This window comes from Bos taurus, chromosome 21 (genome assembly GCF_002263795.3).
Source record: "Bos taurus isolate L1 Dominette 01449 registration number 42190680 breed Hereford chromosome 21, ARS-UCD2.0, whole genome shotgun sequence".
Lineage (NCBI taxonomy): Eukaryota > Metazoa > Chordata > Mammalia > Artiodactyla > Bovidae > Bos > Bos taurus.
Genome location: NC_037348.1, coordinates 69,031,061 through 69,051,676, shown reverse-complemented (window position 1 = coordinate 69,051,676; position 20,616 = coordinate 69,031,061). Strand labels below are relative to the sequence as shown.

Sequence of the window (20,616 nt, the reverse complement as noted above, 5' to 3'; positions counted from 1 at the left end):
GCTACAAACAGCGGGAGCCCTGCACTCGCCAGGGAAGAGCCAGGCTGCGAAGCTGGGAGGTGGGGTATTACCCACCATCTGGTGGAATAATGGAGTTGTTACGATCAAATACCTTTGCAGAGCATTAGAGGTGAATTGATTCCGCGGTAAAGCAGTCCTTTAGGGGGCTTGTTTGGAGCTCGCGTTGACGGCTTCACTGTCTGCAGTGGTGCGATCCACCCTCACCGAGTGGGGTGTGGGGGTGGGAGGGAGTGGGGCGCCCCCAGACCACAGGCAGCTTCCCGCTGGAGGCGTCGGCGTGCCGAGGGCTGGGAGCTGAGGGCGGGGACCCGGCCTCCTCTTTGCACCCGCCTGTCTGCCTGTCTGCTCGGCACCTTTGTGCCCAGTGCTGACCCTGTGCCAGGCCCTGGATGGACGGCTCAGGGAGCCCAGGCAGGGTCCCGGGAGCTGAGACAGGGGCTGGGAGATGGCAGGGGTCCTGCCTGCCAAATTGGGGGGGGGTGGCGGCCGGGCGGGGGTTGTTGGGGGGTGATGGGGAGCTGGGGCTGCGTCTGAGGTTGGCAGAGGCCACAAGTGGGGGTGGCCAATGCTGGGAGGGGTGAGAGATCAGGACCGCCTGTGCTGAGAGGGGCCAGGGTGGGAGCCACAGGGCGGGAAGGGCTGGGGAGAGTCGGGGTGGGGGTGACAGCCTGGGAGAGGCTGCCAGAGAGTCCCCTGGGCTCCCACGGCAGCACCCCGACTGTGACCTCTGGAGTGGACCGCGGCAGCTGTGTGCATGGCCACGACAGAGGCCTGCCCCAGGGCCCCCCCAGGAAGGGGCCCAGTTGTCAGCTTCCAAGGAATTGGACCCCATCCCACAAGCGGGGGGACCCAGCCTGGAGGCAGAGGAGATGCTCCTGTGGCTGCACGCAGCCCCGGAAATTTGGCTGGAAATCTCGGGGAACAGAGTTCCGATTCCTGCCATCTAGGCGGCCCAGGTCCGCATTTGCGGGATGTTTGCGGTGACGCTGGTGCTGCTGGGCCAGATGGGACTCTCCGGCCGGACCGCTGGTCGAGCCGCTGACCGCTGGGGCTGCTACGCGGGGCCTGCGGGCTACAGCGCTCCATCCCTCTGCCCCACTGCCACGGCCCTGGGGTTGGGGTCCTGTGGTCCTATCCATCCCTGGAGTGTGGAGCTTGACGAGCCCTGACTCTGGCCGGCCCCTCCTCCTGAAGCTGTAAAGGCCCCTGGACACAGTGAGGCCCCTGGACACAGTGAGGCCTCTGGACACAGTGAGGCCCCTGGACACAGTGAGGCAGGGCCCCACCCACAGGACCCGAGTGCCTGTTAGGGCCAGGGCCCAACCTGGGGTCCGGGGGGACTCCAGAACCCTCTCTCCCGCTGTTCCAGGGTGTTGGCACTCCGATGCTTCTTGGTGTTTATCTGGGGAGACCTGCAGTCTGCCGGCTGAGTTGTGGTTACTTTTCTGCTCCAAGGGGGACTGGCCACGCTGCCCCCCAGCCCCAAATCAAAGGATGGTGGTTTTAATCTGGGCAGAGGGTTTAGGAGCCGGCGTGATGGATCTCCCAGACGGTGTCTGTAAGCCCGTGGGCCTCATCCAAGGGGTTTCCCTCAGCCCCCTGTCCTGCACCCCTGCCGTCCGGCCGGCCGGGAGGAGCCCTGAAAGTGGGAATATTTGGACCCCATGCGACTTGGGGAGCATGCTGGAGACAGCTGGGGTGGGCAGCGAGGCCTCGTGCCCCTCCCTGGACTCGGGGGCACTGCCCACCCCGTTCCCTCCTCAGCCCCCGAGGCCCCTCCGTGCCCTGCATCCTCGGGGTAGGTGGGGGGCCCTCCCCAGCACCATGGCCTGGCGCCCCGGCTGCTCATTCTGAAGCCTACCTTCCAGCCTTTCCCGCTTCTAACTCCCGGCTCAGCGCCCCCACCCCCAGCTCTGGCCCCAAGGGCCTGGGTGGGACCCCTGGGGGGCTCTGGCCCCTCTTAGGAGCTTGCTTGGCGGGTCTCCAGGGCTCAAGGCCCTCCGCCTGTGTCTGCGCCCCCGCCCTGCGGCTCCGAGGAGGTCTGCATGCGTGTGGGCTGCTGTCGGGCCGGGTGGACAAGCGCGGGAGCCGCGGCCCGAGCTGAGGAGAAGGCAGCGGAGGAGGGCAGGCCCGCCGCTCAGTTAGCCCCAGGTTTCTCCCTGCTGCCTGGCCCCGCTTCCGAGGGCCGCCCCCACACCCCAGCAAACACGAGAAGGCGAGCAGGCCCCCAGTCAAAAAAGGGGGCCCAGGGTCGCCCTGGCTCATCACTGCCTCGGACTCAGGAAGCTCGCCGGCTCCCAGACCTGCCTCCAGCCCACACTGAAGGGCGGGCCTGCTCAGGGATCCTAGGTGGACGGGTGGGCTCCCAGAGATGGCCATGTGGACAGGGTCCTTCTGCCCAGGCTGGGGGTTCACAGATGACCCAGAGGGCGAGAATGTGGGTGCCCCTGCGGGAACCCCTGGGGCCGCGGGCGACGCCCACCTGTGCGCACGTGCTCTCACACTCCCCACACCGGCCGGGACGCCTGTTGCAGGCGCCACATTCACTGTCACACGGATCCCTCTGAGGGCGGGGGCTCCGGGCCGGGGAGGGAGGCAGGGCTGCAAAGTCAGTGCCGTGAGTCAGCCAGGGGCCGGCGTGGTCGGGCTGTGTGTCTGGGGGTCCTGCCTGCCTGGCCTCCCCACCCACCTCACCTGTAGGATCAGCATAGAAGAGCATCTTTGCCGTCTCGGGGAGGAGATGGTGGTGCTTCTGCTAGCGCCGGCGGGCCCTGAGGGGTGCCCTGCGGGGCCGTCACGCTTGCCTCTACCCTCGGGGAAGCTGGTCAGGGACATCATGTGGACCCCAGGCAGAGCCTGAGGCCTGAGTGGTGGGGTGCAGAAAGGCAAGCGCCCCCTGGGACACAGGTGTCTTCTGTGTGTCCCAGGCCTCCAGCTGGGAGAGGCACAGAGGGCCGGGTCCCCTACGCCCTGCATTGTCTGATGACAACCCCTCCTCTCTCTGCGCAAGCTGACTGGCACCTCCTGGGGACAGGATTCTCCTGACACGTGGGGCGCGAGGTGGCCCCCACCAGGGGAACCCCCAGCGTGGGAAGCTGTGACTAGGCAGCTGCGATGACTTGGGTGCCCCACAGAGGGCTGCCCCCTGCCCAGCTCTTGCAGCTTCAGCTTTGGGTACAGGAGTGTGCTAAGTCGTGTCGGGCTCTGCGAACCCTTGGGCTGAAGCCTGCCAGGCTCCTCCGTCCATGGGATGTTCCAGGAAGAATACCAGAGTGAGTTGCCATTCCCTTCTCTGGGGATCTTCCTGATCCAGGGATAGATCCTGCATCTCTTACATCTCCTGAATTGACAGGCGGGTTCTTTACCATGAGGGCTGCCTGGGGAGCCCAGGGCCCTGGGCAAACACTCAGGTCACACTCGGGTGCAGGGCTGGCCTGTGTCCCCTGGCCCAGTCCCCTGACCATTCCAGGGCCCCCGACGTGGGACCTGAGCCTTGAGACAGGGTGACTGCGGCTCTCATGGGGTGACACTGCCCCAGGTCTCGAGCTCGGCACGCTCGCTGTGGTCCTGGCCTGAGGGGTGGGGCCCTGCCTGGCGGGGGAGGGGGCATGGTGGCTGTCTGGCTTCTTTGTGAGGGGCCTGCCGGAGGGCCTGAAGCCAGCTGCTTGGAGCCACAGAGCCGGGCCTGCGAAGGGCCCCTGAGCTGGCCGGGCAGGTGCAGCCGTGCGCTACCCAGGTGAAGCGGGAGGAAATGGCAGTGTAGGGGCTGTGGGGGCCGGTCTGGCCTGGGCGCAGCCGTACACTCGGACGATGGGCTTCCCAAGGCCCACGGCGCCCACCTTTGCCGCCCCAGGGGCTGTGCGGGAAGTACCAGGCGCTAATAAATAACTTTGGAGTCACAAAACCCCACCTTTATCATGTTGATGGGCGACGGAAGCAGGGAGGCTCAGGGGAGGCCGGCAGGCGTGAAACGACTCGTAAACGGCCCTCCTGTGGCTGCGGTGCTGGGCGCCAGGCGCCGAGGTCTAAGACCCAAGCTGATTAGAATTTTTTTACAAGTTATTTTTTACACGAGTAATAACAGCTCTTTCGAGACAATAACATGGCACAGGAAGGGTTTTAAAGATCCTCGGGAATGGGAATTTGATTAGCAATCAGGCTGGGCTCTCCTCTCCGCCTGGGGCGGCTCTAATTTCATGCATTTATGTTCTTTTTATTGTCTTTCCCTGGGGGGACCAAGGAGCTCCTTCCGATGAGCCAGACTCCTTTTCAAGATGGAGGGTATCTCTCCTCAGCCAGGACTGGGGCTGGAGATGCCTGGACGCGTAGTCCGGCCCGGTAAGCCCAGGAGGCCAGCCTCCGGCAGGTGAGGCAGGATGTGTGCGGGCGGGCCGTGGCCCTGGGCTGGGCCGACGGGCCAGCAGATGGCGGGGGAGGACCCGCTGGGAGGCCAGGCCGCCCCCGCCAAGCGTGGGGTGAGGTCAGGTTCACAGGCCTGGGCCCCTTCACCCCGCCCCGGCCGGGGCGTCGAGGGCAGAGGGCTTCCCAAGGGTAGGCCTGGCTGGCGGTGCAGCTTCTGGTCAGGTGAGGGCGCCCCACATTCACAGGCCCCGACAGTGTGCCCGGATCTCGGGCACCCCGGGGAGTCATAGCCTGGGAGGCGGGCACATCCTCTCAGGACAGCCCGCCCCTCGGTGGGCCCACTCTGTGGACTGCAGGAGCCCCCTGTTCACGCTGTGCCCGGAGGGATGAGCTGCATGCGGGCTCAGGGGAAGGGTTCCCAGCCCTCAGGGGCCTGGCCACCGGCACTCGGGGGGCACACCCACGCCCCCTCTCCTTGCCGTGTGGGAGCCACACAGTGTCCTGGGAGTGGCTGGGCCACATGGTGGGAGCTGGGTCATCGGGTCACGGACCACACTGGGGCCCCTGGTCAGCATGGGCAGTGACGGGGCTTCCTGCCTGAACAGGAGAAACAGGGAGGTGGGGAGTGTCCCGGGGGCCGCTCTGAGAACAGGCTCAGGGCTGGGGGAGTCGGCGGGGCCCTGATCTCTCCCTGGACAGGGATCTGGGTGTCTGTGTGTGTGGGCAGTGGGCAGGCCCGGGGGGCCATGTTGCCTCTGGCCGGGGTGGGAGAGGTTTTGGAAAATGTCCTGAGGTGGCCTTTCATGGTCTCTCGCTCTTCCCAGCTGTGCTCGTCGGGCAGATGTCCCGTGGCCCGTGTGGGACAAGGAGACGCCCTCTGGGGGGCCCTGACCCAGCTTCCTGTGGCCCTTCTTTGCTCGGGCCTGACTCTGCGGACACACTCGCTTCCCTGCGGGACGCCTGCCCTGGTGGTCAGGCAGACCCAGAGGGAGGAGACCTCCTCACTGCAGGTCCAAACCCCACAAGAGCGGCTCTGTGCGGTGGGCGTCGGTGGGTGGGGTCTCAGGAGACGCGGTCTCTCCACTGCCCTGGGAGCCCCTGCCCCTGGCTGGCTGGCTGGTCATGCTCGGCGGCCCACCCCTCCATCAGTCTGCCCGGGTGATGGGGGGCCGGCCCCCGAGCCTGTCTCCATTCATTTTCTCCGCACCCCACCCGTGGTCCTACACGACCACGCTCCCTGCGCGAGTGTGGGGGAGTGCTGAAAAATTACCTGCCACCTGCGCTTATTTAAATCCCGGGGTGATTTATGAGTGTGGACAGTTTTAAGGCCACCGCCGAGCAGGTAGTTAGCCAGACTGCTGAACTGACAGTTTCCAAAGTGAGCGCAAAGGCACAGGCCGGCGGCTCCGCTAGGAGGGGTGACTTCTCCGCGTCCTCCTGGAGCCCCCACGTGGCCCAGCGCCTCCTCCAGGAACACCCTCGCGGGGAGAGCCCAGGGCGCCCTGTCTGACCGCAGGCTGCTCTGGGAGGGGCTGGGGGGCCTCGGAGGCACGTGGCCTGCGTAGGGTGGGCTGTGGAGGCCCCAGGAGGGGTTGGGAGCAGGGTGCGACTCCACGGTTCCCCGCAGGCTGAAGGGCCGGGGCGGTGGGAGGGGGAGGGAGGCTCGGGTGAGGTTTTCTCGGCCTGCCTCCGAGTGCGGCCGAGGACACGGGCAAGGACAGATAGCTGAGGGGAGGGGAGGGCTGCGAGTCCAGTGTGAGGCCCTGGGCTCCTCCCTGAGGGGTGGACCCCACCAGTCAGGTTCCCGCCCCCACCCTGGGAGGCGTCCCTGCCAGCAGCTTCCAGGGCTTCTGTGTGGCCCTGTGCACATACGTGTCGTGAGTGTGCCTGTGTACGTGGCGTTTCTGCAGTTGTAGGGGGTGTGTGCACACAGGTGTGCGGGCACGTACACGCCGGGCCCTCTGGCGCGTCTCCCCAGTCCAGCGGGGACGTGTAGGGCCCAGCGGTTCACAGCAGCTGCCCTGTGCTTCGGTCCTTCCAGTGTGGACTAAACCGGGCGGAACGTCTGTGACAGACCTTCGGTTGACCTCCAGCCCTGCCGAAACGAGGGGAGCCCCTGTGGCAGGACAGGGGAGGCAGAGCGGGTGCTGGTGGGGCTGGGCTGGGGGCTGCCTGGGGCTGCAGCAGGTGGCCCTGTGCCCTGGCACCTGGTGGGTCCTTGGGGCTCCCCGTCTCCCCTTCCATCAAGGGCGGGCTGGTCTGGTGGCAGCTGAGAGCTGCTCTGGCTCTGAGGTTCCATGATTCTGAGATACTCAGGAAGGGGGCGCTGGACCCGAGGCCCCACCCCAGCAGAGAAGGGCCATCCTTCTGAGCTGCCTGGCTGCCAGGGCCTGGGCTGGCCGGGCCTCCCTGTGCCTGGTCGCTTGGCGTCATCTGCTTCACGGACACCAGCCATGCTAGCCTGGCACCGCACGGGCCGAGTGTCCCCTCTGGGGTGGATGCCTGGGCTCAGGGGCTGAGCGATGTGAGCCCTGAACAGGGTCTGGTGAGGTGGGTGCGTGGTCAGCATGCAAAAGGAAGGAATCAGTGGGCACTGGGCGGTCAGGAGGGAAAGGGGCGGCCGAGGTGGGCCTCGGGGGTGGCCTGCGCTCTCTGTCACGCGCACACCAACCCCCCCGGCTTCCGAGTCTGGGGCAGGAAGGGGAGATGCTTCTCTTGGTTTGCACAATACCCTCCCAGATCCAAACGAGGGCTGCTGGGAGGAGTCTGCCACTCTGCCCAGGCAGGAGTGCCCAATGTGTCATGGGGACACGCGGGGACCCTGAGGGAGAGGCTGGACGTGACGGGCCCACGGCCAGTCTGGTGGGGCGCCTGCTGGGTGCTGAGGCAGGAACTTGCAGGGTGGTCCTGAGGCCCGAGGTGCCCAGCGGCCTGGATGGCGGGGGCGCAACTGCAGGGGTGCCGGGCGGAGTGCGGCTGCGGGTCACAAGTGCACACCCGCAGCTTGTGAATATTTAACAAGGCCTAACAAAAGCGCATGCATAATTAACCAGGCAGGCACGGAGAAGCCGGAATAATTTGTCTTCTTAAAGGGGGTTTGGTAATTTGTTAAGCTGTTTTGAAATCTGCAGACTAGCTGCGGGAGCCGTTCTGATTTCTAAATTAATTTGTGTGATTTAGAAAGTGGGAACTTCACAGCCGTCTCTTGGTTCTGGCTAGGCGCAGGCTCCGAGGTGTGTTGTGTGTTTGTCGATTGATCAAAATCGATCAGTTGATCAGCGTGTTTGTTCACAGAGCCCCTGTGGCCGCTGGGATCCGGTGCACAGGACCCAGAGGCCCCTGTTCCCAGGTGAGGAGGGTGATGTGACCTCGCTGGTTTGGAGGCTGAGTGGCACCCATGTCCTCAGAGGTGGTCCTAACAGCACCCTCTGGGGCTGATGGCAGGCAAGCCTGTCTGGGAGGCCTGGAGACGTGGGACCGTCCCTGGCACTGTCCTTGGCTGAACTCTGAGGTTGGCTGACCACCTGTGATTTAAGGACTAGACGCCTCACGGTGAGCCGTGACTTAGGGGTCCCTCGGGTCCCCACAGGAGGAGCCCCCAGTTTCCAGCCCTGGGTCTTGGAACCACTGTGAGTTCCGGGGGATCCGTGGGGCCACCCTGCTGGCGCTGAGCCCCGTGGAGTCCGGGTCACAGGCCCCTCAGGCGGCAGCTGCGGGGTTGGGGTCAGGCTCGGCCCATGCGTTCTTGCCCCCATTGGGTGGACAGGAGGTCCTCGCTCAGCAGAGCTGTGTGGACAGCCAGGCGGTGGGTAGAGAGGGTCGTTGGGTGGAGGCCTTGGGGCCAGGAAGGCCAGTGTGTCCGCCGTCTCCTCATCTCCTTGCATCGGGCTGCAGCTTGGGCAGGGTGGGTGGCCCCTGGAGCTCTGGGGCCAGAGCTCAGCTTGGACCTGGTGCGCATGGGGTGTCGCCTCACCCTCCCGTCCCCCAGGGCCCCGGACGTCTCCAGAGCCGTGCCCCATCCTCCCCACAGGCCCTCTCCCACCCTGCAGCTGCCCAGGGCTCTCAGCTGCCCCGGGCTCTCAGCTGCTGCGGCCCTGGGTTCCTGCTCCCCTGCTGGTGCATCTTCCTAGCTCTGAGCTGGTTTGAAGCAGCCTGATGGTCCTGGAGGTAGGGGTGGGGGTGTGAGGGTGGGGGTGTGAGGGTGGGCCCCCCACCCCCAGGCCCGAGCGTGGGCCAGACCCACCTGGCCGAGGCCGGCCCAGGACCGTGCTGCCAGTGGGGCTTGGGTTGAACTGAAGGCACAGCTGTGATTTCAGGGGACAAAGTAGGTGCTCAGTTAACGTTGCCCCCATGCAAAGGGGCAGAGGCAACGGGGGCCACACTTGGTGATGTCGGTCCCTGGGCCTTGGGCGCATCTGCGGTTCCCAAGAACTCATCCACACACCTGTTCAGGTGGGAAATTGCGGCTCGGGGGAGTCCTCACCTGGTGACGCCCCTCCCCCGTCCCCACCCCACCCCCTCACTGCCCCAGCCCTGGCAAGCCCTGGGTCTCTCAAGCCCGGGGTCTCTCCCACACCCTGAGGGGGTTGCTGGGCCGAGGCCGGCACGCCTTTTCCTCCTCTTCTTCCCACAGCGAGGCCTCAGCGTCTGCTCCACGGCTGGGCGAGTCCTGAAATTCTCTCTCCATTAAAAATAAATGCCCCATTTTATCTGCCTGAAATGACTCTGCTCTGATTGTCTCCGCAAGCCGCTGTGTACGGAGGACTATAAAATCATCTTGCGGCCATTAATCCCCTGTATCCGCTTGGACCTAATTCTTGTTAAAAATACCCTGTGCTCTGGCTGCCTGGGGAATCGGAGTGAGGTCCGGGAGCCCTGGGATGCATGAGCCGGGCAAGAAAGCGTCCTGAGAGGGAGACGGGCTGGGTGGCACACGGCCGCCCGAGAGGGTCTGGTTCTCTGTCCACTGTGGGAACCCCGGCCCCAGAGACTCAGGTGGGCTGCGGCGGGCCAGGGTCCCGGGACGTGTCAGCCCCCGGCTCACCTGCCCACAGGTGCCTGTGCTGGGCCACCTCCTGCAGAGACTTTTCCCCTTTGAGGAAAGAGCTGGGTGGCAGGGAACCCAGCTCTCGGGGTGGTGCGTGGGGCGTGGGTCAGGCCTGAGGCTTCTGCCTGCTACCCCCCAGTCCCCATTTTAGCAGAAGCTGAGTCTGGCCCCCCCAGGCGTGCTGACCTGGACTGAGGGGTGCAGTGCAAGCCAGGGGCTGGGGGCGGGGCGAGCAGATGCAGACCTGCGGCGGGACCCTGCCCTGCCACCGCCCACCACTCGTGGCTCCAGGTCGTGCCCTCCCTCCCCTTGAAAGGCAGTGGCCACCTTTCTGCGTCCCCTCCCTGGGAGGCGCCACCCACAGTCACATCTTGTCCCGCAGCAGGGACACTGCCCACTGACACCACCTGCCCTGGGGCGGAGGCTTCTCAGGGGGAGTCCTGCCGGGACTGTTGTTTAGGGACTGGAGAGGCCTGGGGGCCGGGTGACAGGCTCGGAGCTGTGTCACCTCGCTGCCACTCACAGTCACAGCAGTGAGGGAACCAGGTCCCAGGGCTGAGGGGCCTTGGCCTTCGGGGTGGGCTGGGTTGGGAGTCCCCAGAAGGTCCAGCCCTGCGTCCGGGCTGCTGGCCCCTGCAGGGGACCTGCAGGAGGCAGGAGGGCAGGAGGGCAGGAGGCCCAATGCCAGACGCCAGACTTGGCATCGCCTAGTCTTGGAAGTGGCAGCTCCTCTCTCTCCTCGTCACTGGAAGCCTGAGACTTCGTCCAGGGCGACCCAAGGGCGGTGACCACAGGGACTCTAGTAACTGGGGGTCCCTGGCGGCTAGGGGCGCCTCTCTGTCTCCTTGAGTCCTGTCCAGGCGCTCATGCCCACCCCGCCCCGCCCCATCGAGCGGCAAGCCCGTCCCACTCCCTGGACCGGGGCTGACCTTCCTGGGTGGCCCCAGGTGAACAGCCAGGGGGACGTGGCCTTGTGTGACTTGCCAGGCTCGGCAGTACAGGCGTGGAGTTTCACCCGGCTCACTCACTGGGAACCCGGCTGCCAAGCTGTGATGAACAGGCAGCCACACCAGAGCCCTGGCCCCACAGGGCGGTGGCCTCGGGCACTGTCGACACAGCTGCACAGGAGACCCTGTGTGATCGTTCCAGGACCTCCTCTCGCAGGGCCGGGGTGCTTCTCACGGCTGGCACCTTGGGCCCCTCTTCGAATCCAGCTCCCGACTCAGGAGATGGCCACAGGCCCGCTTCTCTGCTAACATGGCCACCTGACCCCACAGCCAGTGGCTTCGTGGAGGCCTCTGGAAAGCGGATGCCGGCGTTTGCCTCTCTGCACGACTTCGGACGGAGCAGCCTGGGTCTGGCCTGGGCTGAGTGGGGGGTATTGGGGGGAGCCCCCTCTGCCCCTCTGCACCCCCTGCCTCCTGTCCCAGCCTGCTCTTGGCCCCATCCTGCTGGTGCCCCACTGTGGGTGGTCCTCATGGCTCCCATCTGGGGTCCGTCTAAACTGCAGCTTCGTGGGACCCACTGTCTCCACGAAGCCCCTGGGGCCCCACCCACTCTGCCGAGCCCACCCGGGTAGCAAGCGGAGAGGTCCCCGCTTCTCCAAGACACGCGACGCCATAAAAACTGCTGCCCCGCAGACACAGACTTTAACCGACATTTCACTTTATGAGTGGTTTTATTACAAAGTAGATTTCTCACTGAAGTTCCATCAGCCGACCCCCTGAAGGCTCCACTTGGCTCCGGCAGGGCCCTGCTTGTCACTGCCGGGCCTGCTAATTGCAGGGGATGGGGAGTCTGCCCTCGTGCCTGGCCCAGTGACTCAAGGGCCCCTCTCCCCACCCTGACCCGCTGGGCAGTGACAGGCCTAGTGACACCCGCCAGGACAGGCCGAGGGCACTGACCTCGCAGGGAGGCGCCGTGCGCCCTCCTCTGGGCTGGGGCCAGCCTGGATGACCTCGGGGCTCTGCGGGCCTGAGGACCCTTGACGGCCATTCAGTGCTGTCCCCATGGAGTGGCCCCCGTGTGGCTTCAAAGAGCCTGCTGCGGGCAGAGACCCTGGTGTAACTGGGAAAGGGGCTCGGCCTTGTGTGCCTTGGAGGGAAGCAGAGCCGTGTGCCAGCCTGTGGCTCCGAGTCACCCACCTGCAGACTTGTCTGGGGGATTCTGCCTGGGCTGAGAGGTGTTTCCCATCAGATGGGCGGACCTTCCTGACCCCTGAATGGGAACCCGTGGGAGCCCCTGCTGGACTCCCTACTGATTGGGAAAGGCAAGGGTGTGATGAGTTCTCCTGAGGAGGAAGGGACAGTGGGATGGATTTTCATTCTCATTGTGAATGGATGGCTGTAATTTTGACCCTGACCCTGACTGGGAGAGACCAGCTGTAGCCTGGAGTGAAGCCCCCTGCTCTCCTGATGCCAGCCCCTATAATCCTCCATGGCCTTGGGAGGCAGCCTCCCAGGTGAGAGGCTGAGGACCCTAGGCCTTGACACCTGCAAAGCAGGATGGGTGACTGAGCCTTGACCAGCCCCTAAAGCAGACAGATTCCAGAGTCTGATCTGGGGTCTCCACAGTGCTTCCCAGATGATGCTAGAGGTGAAGAACCTGCCTGCCGATGCAGGAGACATGAGACGTTCTATCCGTGGGTCAGGAAGATCCCCTGGAGAAGGAAATGGCAAGCCACTCCAGTATGCTTGCCTGGGGAATCCCATGGACAGAAGAGCCTGGAGGGCTACAGTCCACAGGGTAGCAAAGAACAGGATGCGACTGAAGCGACTTAGCACGCACGCATCATGGTGCTGGCAGGGACTTAGCTCTTTCTGTTCAGCCACGTTTAACGTAGATTTTGTCCTGCTAATAGCCTCATGGTCACAAGATGGCTGCTCCACCTCCAGCATCACATCTGGCTTCCAGGCGGGAAGAGGGGACAGGACAGACGACAAAAGAGAGTGAAAAAGGAAAGAACCTGGTGACTGCATGTTCTCCCTTTTGTATCATTGCTTTCTGAGAAGCCCACTCAGAGTTCCTACTTACATTACGTTGGTGAAAACTATGCTACACGGCCCTCTCCAGCTACAAGGGGAGCTGAGGAACACTTGTGAGGCTCAGGGAGCCTTGCTGCCTTGGATGGGAGAGGGGCTGCAGGTCGTGACTGCAGAAGGCCGGGCGGATGAAGGGAAGGGGAGCTTTAGCATCTGCCCCTTGGATCAGAAGAATACACTGCATATCATCTCTAGCTGAACGGTGACAGAAGTCCTGCTCTTGCTTTTAACTCACTCCTTTTGACGTAAAGGACCCCCCACCCCACCCTGCCCCAAGACAGTCGGCCCCCTTCCTCCAGCCTCTGTGTAATTAACGCCGAGCCTGAGGTGCTGGCGAGTCTGGCTGATTAGTTTTTTTATTAAAATAATGACGCCTTGCAGGCAATCGGGGGAATTGCATGAAACTCAGCAGTTTTTGCTGCTTATTTATGGTGACGCCGCGCAGTGGACAGTCTCATTACTGTCTGTAAATACCCAGGGTCATGTCCTTGGTGGTGAAATACGGCCTTCCTGGACGGCGGGGCGTGGCGAGCCGACTCCTCGGGGACTATGCAACCCTCTGGAAGTGATCACCGTGCACTTTAAGAGGGCATCTGACAGTGTCACCTGGTGCCTCGGAGCCTCTTAGGGCCCCCAAGTCCAGGAGGATACACGAGGTGTGGGAGGGGCTGACCAGAAACAGATGGGCAGGGGGTCTGAGCCTGGGGTGGACCCCTCAGGGCTCTTGGGGAAATGCAACCGGCCTGGGTCCCCACCAGGGAGCAGGACTCGGGGAGCCAGCCCTGCTGGGGGGAGGCCAGTGCTGAGGGGCGGGGCTGGGGCCCTCAGTGCCCACGACTGTGAGTGTGGGGTGGGACTGCCACGTGGTGGGTGAGGAACGCTGGGACCCTTTCGGCATCTCCACAACTTCGTCTCCGACTGGGGCCTGTGGTGGGATGCATTCAGGATAAGACACCAGCTTTCCTTTCGGAGTGAGTGCGGTCAGGAGCGGTGTGTGTGGGACGTGGTTGGTCAGGGTTCTTCAGGGGAACGGCCCACCGGGGGTGACTTTCTAGGAAGAGGTTCACCGTGAGGGGTGGGCTCCTGTGCTGTGCAGGCGGAGAGGCCCCTGCCTTGGCTGTCTGCAGGCTGGGGACCAGGAGCCGGGGAGTAGGGTAGAAGTCCTGAGCTCTGAGAGCTGCAGACCTGGCCTTAAACCCCAGTCTGGGCCTCCCTGGTGGCTCAGCTGCCAAAGAATCCACCTGCAATGCCGGAGACCTGGGTTCGATCCCTGAGTTGGGAAGATCCCCTGGAGAAGGGAACAGCTGCCCACTCCAGTGTTCTGGCCTGGAGAATTCCATGGACTGTACAGTCCATGGGGTCACAAAGAGTCAGACACGACTGAGTGACTTTCAATTCCACTTTCAGGGTCTGAAGGCCAGAGAACAGGAGGCCTGCGGGCAGGAGGCCACAGCCCTGCAGTGAGGTGGCGGTGGGGGAACCGCCCCCTCTGCTTGGGCCCCACGCAGGCCTCCAGGACAAGGCTGCCTGCACCTCAGCCGCCATCGGATTCATGGGCTCAGCCAACTGACAACCGCCTCCCACACCCGGAGGAATGTCTGACCAGGCGTGCCCGCCTCCCCAGGCCAGGCAAGTTGGCACTGAACTCAGCCACTGCAGAGACCCTGATGGGCAACACGAAGTTTGGAAAGTCCACGATGGGGGAGGGGCTGGAGACAGAACGACTGTCCACCCACTATGGGAAAAACCCCGGGTAACCAGCCTGCCCCAGGCAGCTGGCAGCGCCCCCTCCCCTGGGTAGTCAGGGCCCTGGGGGTGTCAGAGCCTCTGCCCACTGGTGGCCCCTGCCCCAGCCAGCTCGGGAGCCAGGGGGTGAAGCCACAGGTGCCGTGCTGACCCCGAGGAGACACACCACGCCCACCTGGCGATGGGACAGCGTGGGCTTCGCCCAGCCTGTGGCACGGCGGTCCGACCACGTCCACTCACGCTGGGCGGCCTGGGGTCCCACTCCGGTGTCTGCCGCCCACCTGGCCCAAGCCAGGAGCTGTTTGTCAAAGTGAACACGCTTACCCGCTTACTGCCCAGGGTCCTCCGATGGATTCTACCCACCCTGTCCCCACCTCCCGCACACACACCGGGGCTGCTATAGGCAACATGCAGGGAATTCCTCCCTGCCCCCTGTGGGCACGGGCAGCCCCCTGGTCCTTAGGGACGGGTACAGTTTGCTCTTACTTCAACCCTGCTCGGAGCTGGGGGAACTCCACTTGGGAGCCTGTCCCTCACCCCCACAGAGGTGCTCGAGCCCCGTGCCTCCTCTTTAGCATCCAGGACAAAAAGGGGCGCCCCGCCAGTCCTAGGTCGTCGGGTCCGCATGTCCCCGCCTCCGCAGGCAAGGCGCCCACGACCTGCGCCCCTCGTCTGGGTTACGGTGAAGCCGCCACGGCTTCCGTGGGCCAGATGGCGGCACGGAGACGGGGTGGTGTGGACGCACCGACGCCCCGGCTCTGTGGGGCTGGGAGCCTGCCTGCCAGGCACCAGGGGCTTGTCAGGACCCGGGTCTGGAGCAGTGGCTGCCGAGGGCTCAGCGAGGTGAGGTTTACACGGCCCATGTCAGCCTCCAGGCCACACCCGCCATGCTTGGCCAGGAAGCGCTTTTCCAAGCCTCGGGGGTGACGCCGTCTCTCCAGTCCCTCCGGGAGTGTGCGGGTCTTTGGGGTTTGGCAGCAGGCAGAGCCCTGGGTCCCCACTGGGCTCCTGAGCTCAGGGCGGCTGCTGGAGTGGAAAAAGGACAGATGCTTTTCCCGCTATGCCCTCAGGAACCCCAGAAAGATGCCGGGGGCCAGCGGGGAGGAGCCTGTGGACTCACCCGAGGGGTCAGAGGTTGAAGCTCCATTTACCCCAGATGCCCTGAACACCCTCTCTGATTTGGGGACTGCAGCGACATTCAAGGCCCCCTCAGAGTCTCCCCCTGGATGTCTGTCTTGACCCTCATCAGAGGCCCTCTGAGCTCCAGGTCCCAAGCCAATGCTGAGACCTGAAGGAGCCCTGAGGGGGTTCTGGCCACGGTCCCTGTGTCTTCTGGAGCAGACGGCTTCCCACATGGTACCAGCAAGTGCTGGGGTTCAGGCCACATGTCAAACCAGTAATTTAGGGATTTGAGTGTTCTCTCTTTTCGAAGCCCCAGTTCTGACTGCAGTCACCTGGCAACTGGAGTCATCCTGCTGGCTAAGCCGGGCAGCTCTCCCTGCCTGCTTCCCTCCAGCCCAGCCTGGGGTCCTTGGATATTCAAAGCCAACGCCATGAAAGCTGGGCGGAAACATCCCCTCCTAAACGATGGGGAGGTTTTCGCTGGCTTGAGCCCCGATGGGCAGGCCACCCAGTCCCGCCCACACCGTTTCCATGGAGACGTGTGACCCGCCTTCCAGGTACCACGTCTGAGTCATTCAGGCATCTTGGTTGCGACAGCACCCGCCTCCCAGTCTCTTAGGCAGAAAAGGAGCCTGTTGGCCGGACATCAGGTGGCTCACAGAGTCGCCGGGGGTCTGCATAACCAGGCTTGGGAAATGAGCAAGAACGGGGGAGTCTGGGTGACTGGAGGCAGGGGTGGAATTGCTGCCCACACCGCTGCTGTGACTGCTGCCTTCAGAGATGGCACACGGCTCCTGCCTTCTCTTGCCTGCTTGCCCTAGCTCGCCCACTGACTGGAGGGCGCGGGGGTCTGGACTTTAGCTCAGTTGCTGCCTCAAATCCGTTCTGCTCATCAAGTGGCCTGGGGATGTTGGACTGATCCTGAGACCCACTGCAAGCACCCGCCCTGGGAGCAGCTGCAGTCCCAGGAAGCATGCGCTGCAGGCATGGCTCACAATTGCCCTTCGTGTCTTACAGCCACTTGGATCAGACCCCGTGGGACTCACCAAAACCTCATTCTTCCAGTGTGAATTGACCAACCCAGCCTGGGAACCCAAACACTGCACCCAGAACCCCAATAAACCTGGAGGTCCACCTCCCTCCCCACCTGGGGGCGCGGGCTGTGCCTCCTCCAGGGCCCGAGAGCCTCTCTTCGATTGCTGCGGCAGTCTCTGCTGAAGCTCGGGCCCACCTTGTGGCCCTTGCCGTGTGTTAACCCACAAGCCTCCCGGGTAGCTAGGACAATGCAGCTGGGGTCACAGCAGGTGAACGGCTGGTGGGGGGTGGCCCTCAGCCTGTGGCTGCCTGGTGAATCTGAAAGCTTGTTGATCAGTTCATGCTGTTGAAGCTCCAGGGGCTCCCTGTTTCCTGCAGGGTCGCACCTGATCCCCCAGCGTGGCATCCCAGGGCCCCAGGGTCTCAGCCCCACACGTCCGAACTCTTCTCCTGTGGCCCGACAGCTACGTGCTTGTTGGAAGCAGAAAGCCCGGGAGGGGATGTGGGTCCCAGGGGTTGGCCAAGCCCCCAGGACACCCGCAGACTCTGCCCTCTCCCCGTGTCCCCGAGATGTCTGGGCCCCCAGGGCCTCCCGCCATGTCACAGGCTGCCTCCATCGGGCTCCCATAGTCTCCCAGCTGAGCCCCGGGTTCTGGAGCCCAGCGCCCAGGGCAGCCCAGCTCTCGCTCAGACTCTCCTCTCTGTGGGCATAAGGACCCTCCCCCCACCCCCAGTTGCCAGGAAACAGCAGACAATGACCGACCCCTCTGGGGCTTCCAGAGCCTGCCCACCCACAGCTTTGTTCCTCTGTCTCTGCAGCGGATGGAGCTCCTTGCAGGCACCGAACGTGAGTGCTGAGGGGTCCCATCCGACTTTACCTGCCAGGAGCCTCAGGGTGGAGCGGAGCGGCTGGGGAGGGGCAGGCCGGGCCCTGGCTGCGGGGTGGGGGAGGGGGGCGCAGGGCTGCTTTACCCGGGTGTTGAATCTCACCCAGATTAAATGCTTGTTTCCAGGCTCCCCAGCAGGCAGGGTGAGCGTGCCTGGAAGGATGGGACCAGAAGCTGCATCTTCTGCCCTGCCCCTTGCAGGGGGAGTCCCTGAAGCTGGCCCTGAGATGGCTGGGGAGTGAGCCGTCCATCTGGGGGTGATCCCAGCGGCACGGGGGTGTGGGACACGGACAGGGCTTGTTCATGGCCGCTGGCTGCTGGGCCCCTGGCCTCAGTGCCTCCCAGGCCCCTGACCCTAGCCCTAACCCCGGCCGGGCGCCCGGCTGTTCAGCTTCACATCCCCAGGGCTCCTCCTGAGAGTGACTGGCACTTCCGCCTTCCCAGTGTAGAGGCTGAGCCTCCTCTGGTGCCAGGGGGTGCCTCTGGGCAGGGCTGTGGGCCTTGCATTGGGAAGCGGGGGATGAGGAGATGCACAGCAAGGTCGGGGTGAGCTGAAGGGGACCAGTGACCTCGCATCAGTGGACGGATGTTACGGTCCAGCCACAGTGAGGCTGGGATCTGGGCCTGGGCCCCGGGTTCTGCACCCGCCGGGGACGCAGACGTGGACCAAGGAACGTCCCGTTCAAGTCCCCTTGTCCTGGGTCTGTGTTTCAGAACCCTACCTACGTGTTAGCTACACTCGGGGCTCGAGCGACAACTTTCCAGACCCAGTGTTCCCGGAGTCCCTGTCTCCGGCCTTGCTCTACGGATTTGGATTCTGTCACAGGCGGATGTCAGGGCTGCTGGGGGGAAATTACAGGCTGCTCCGGCTGACGCTGAAGTTGCATCCCTAACTGCTCCCTTCACCCCAGCTCCATGATGGCCCGGGGGGGTCCCGCTCCAGCTGGGACTCGCGGGCCTCGGGGGCTGCTCAGCACGGGGGTGCGCCAGCCCCGCTGTGCAGCCAGCCTCGGGATGAGTCAGAATAAATTAGCATGCTAACGAGGGGGAACTGCACAGGAACCATCTGGAACAAGGCACGTTGTCATCGGAAGAGCCAAGCTGCTCCCAGAGCCATACTTAACGCTTCAAACCCACCCCTCACCCCCTCCCACAAGCCGGGAGCTGGTTCCGTGCCACCCCAGCCCCAAAGCTTTCCTAGGGTCCCAGGGAGGGCTCAACGCAGAGATCATCTCTGAGCTTGTGGTCTCAGTGTCAAGGGAGGGTGAGGCTCTGAGGACCAGGGTGGCGGAGGACCTGCCTCCACCCCAGGCACCTCAAAGGAGACGGTGGTGCCCACAGCTGGGAGGGCAGGAAGCTCGGCCCCCAGATTCAGCTGCTCACAGACATTCACGCACACATGTTCCCTCTCCGTCTGACACGCACACTCTCTCATACTACACCCCCACTGACTCAAGCCGGGTGTGCTGTGTCAATACTTAGACCTGGAGTGACTCCCGGCCAGATGGAGCAGCGGCTGGCGGGGCTGGGGGTGCAGCAGAGATACTCAGGAATCTGCCTTTTGAAATGTCTGGTTCTCACCGGTGGTCAGCGTGCGTGAGAAACCCGTTTTGGGTCCTGGCTCCGCACCCACTTTGTGGAGCCAGTTAAGTCCTCCCAGCCTCTCCCAGCCTCAGGTTCCCTGTTGGATGACGGTGACAGTAGCAAGCGTGCGTTCCAGAGCTGAGGCTGGAGCCTCCCACTGCCGGAGCACTCACGGCGGCCAGGACCCGGAGGAGGCCAGATGGGTCCTTAGCAGCTTCAGCACGGACGTTTGTTGAGGTGGAAAAAGTCTGAGTTGCGGAAGATGCTTTTGTTGTTGCTGTTCAGTCGCTAAGTCACGTCTCACTCTGTGACCTCACGGACCGCAGCAAGCCAGGCTTCCCTGTCCTTCACTATCTCCCAGAGTGTGCTTAAGTTGATGTTCACTGAGTCAGTGATTCTATCTAACCATCTCATCCTCTGTCACCCCCTCCCTTCTCCTCCGGCCCTCAGTTCCTTCCCAGCATCAGGGTCTTTTCCAAGGAGTCAGCTAATCCCCTAACTGGGCCACGTTGCTGTAGGTATGTAGGCACTTGGAAAGATTAAACAAACATGGTCTGCATAACAGGCTTTGCAGTTAACGTTTTCAAGACTTTTGCATTTATATTTCAGTGGTTGATTGACAGTGGTATTCCCCATGGTTTTGCCGCATAGATTTTTATGGTAAGTTATTTATTGCATTAAATGCTAATCACTGTTATGTGTTTTCCGAGTCTTGACTTGTTCCTCAGACCAGATTGCTCTTAGTCCTTTTAGTGCTTTTGAACTTTATCTAATACGGATGTTACCAACTCTTTTATTGTTTGTGTTTGCCCAATATATCCTTTCTTTTTCGCTTGTGGAATCTCAGTTCCCTGACCAGGGATTGAACCTGGGCCCCCAGCAGTGCAAGCATAGAGTCCCATCCCCTGGACTACTGGGGAACTCCTTTTCTTTTCCTTTTTAACATTCAAGTATTTTATTTTAGGTATGCTTTGTGTAAAGAGTGCATATTTGTATTGTCTTTAAAGAGAGTGTTTATTATCAAAACAGACATGTTTGTTGGTACATCTGTTATTTATGCTGTGTTTTCCTTGTTCTCTCCTTGTCTTTGGCTTTGGGAGTTGTTTACTATTCTATTTTTCTCTAGTGTTTTGGAAGGTTTAGTTCGTATTTGTATTCTCCTGGCGGTAATTATAAGTTCGCCACGTATTTTTAAACCAGTGTTATTGAGATAATTGACATACAAAAAATTGCACACAAAATACACAATTTAAAAGGTTTTGACATATGCACATTTGTGAAACCACCACCATAATCTAGACAACGAGCAAATCCATTGTAAACTGTCTTCACGCCCTTTCTCCTTGCTGCCTCTCACCCTGTTCCTCCCTCCCCAGGAAACCATTGATCTGCTGTCCTTCCAGATTAGTTTGCATTTTAGAATGTAAATGGAATAATAAAATACGCTCTCTTTTTTGTCTGACTTTTTCGCTCTGAATAATTATTTTGGCAGCGTCTGTCCACAGCCCATCCCTTTAACTGCTGAGCACTGCTCCGTTGCACGGATAATCAAACACTTTATCTCTTCACCTGATGGTGGATATTCCAGTTGTTTCCAGATTTGGATTATTACCAAATAAGCTGAGGCAAACATAAAGGCCTAGGTATTTTTATGGACACAAGGCTTCTTTCTTCCTGGATACTCAGAAGTAGAACATCTGTCCGTATCCGGGGTACATTAGTGTTCGTCCTGCTCAGTTGTGTCCAACTGTTTGCGACCCCCACGGACTGT

At 62.4% G+C, this 20,616-nt stretch overlaps 1 long non-coding RNA gene across 1 annotated transcript; it reads left to right on the top strand.

Moving 5' to 3' along the window:
- The first annotated feature begins 15,756 nt into the window (after window positions 1–15,756).
- Window positions 15,757–20,307, top strand: LOC132343401 (uncharacterized). The gene is made up of 2 exons (XR_009492239.1): window positions 15,757–17,221; window positions 17,388–20,307. It is a non-coding gene; the product is annotated as an uncharacterized lncRNA (long non-coding RNA).
- The last annotated feature ends 309 nt before the right edge of the window (window positions 20,308–20,616 follow it).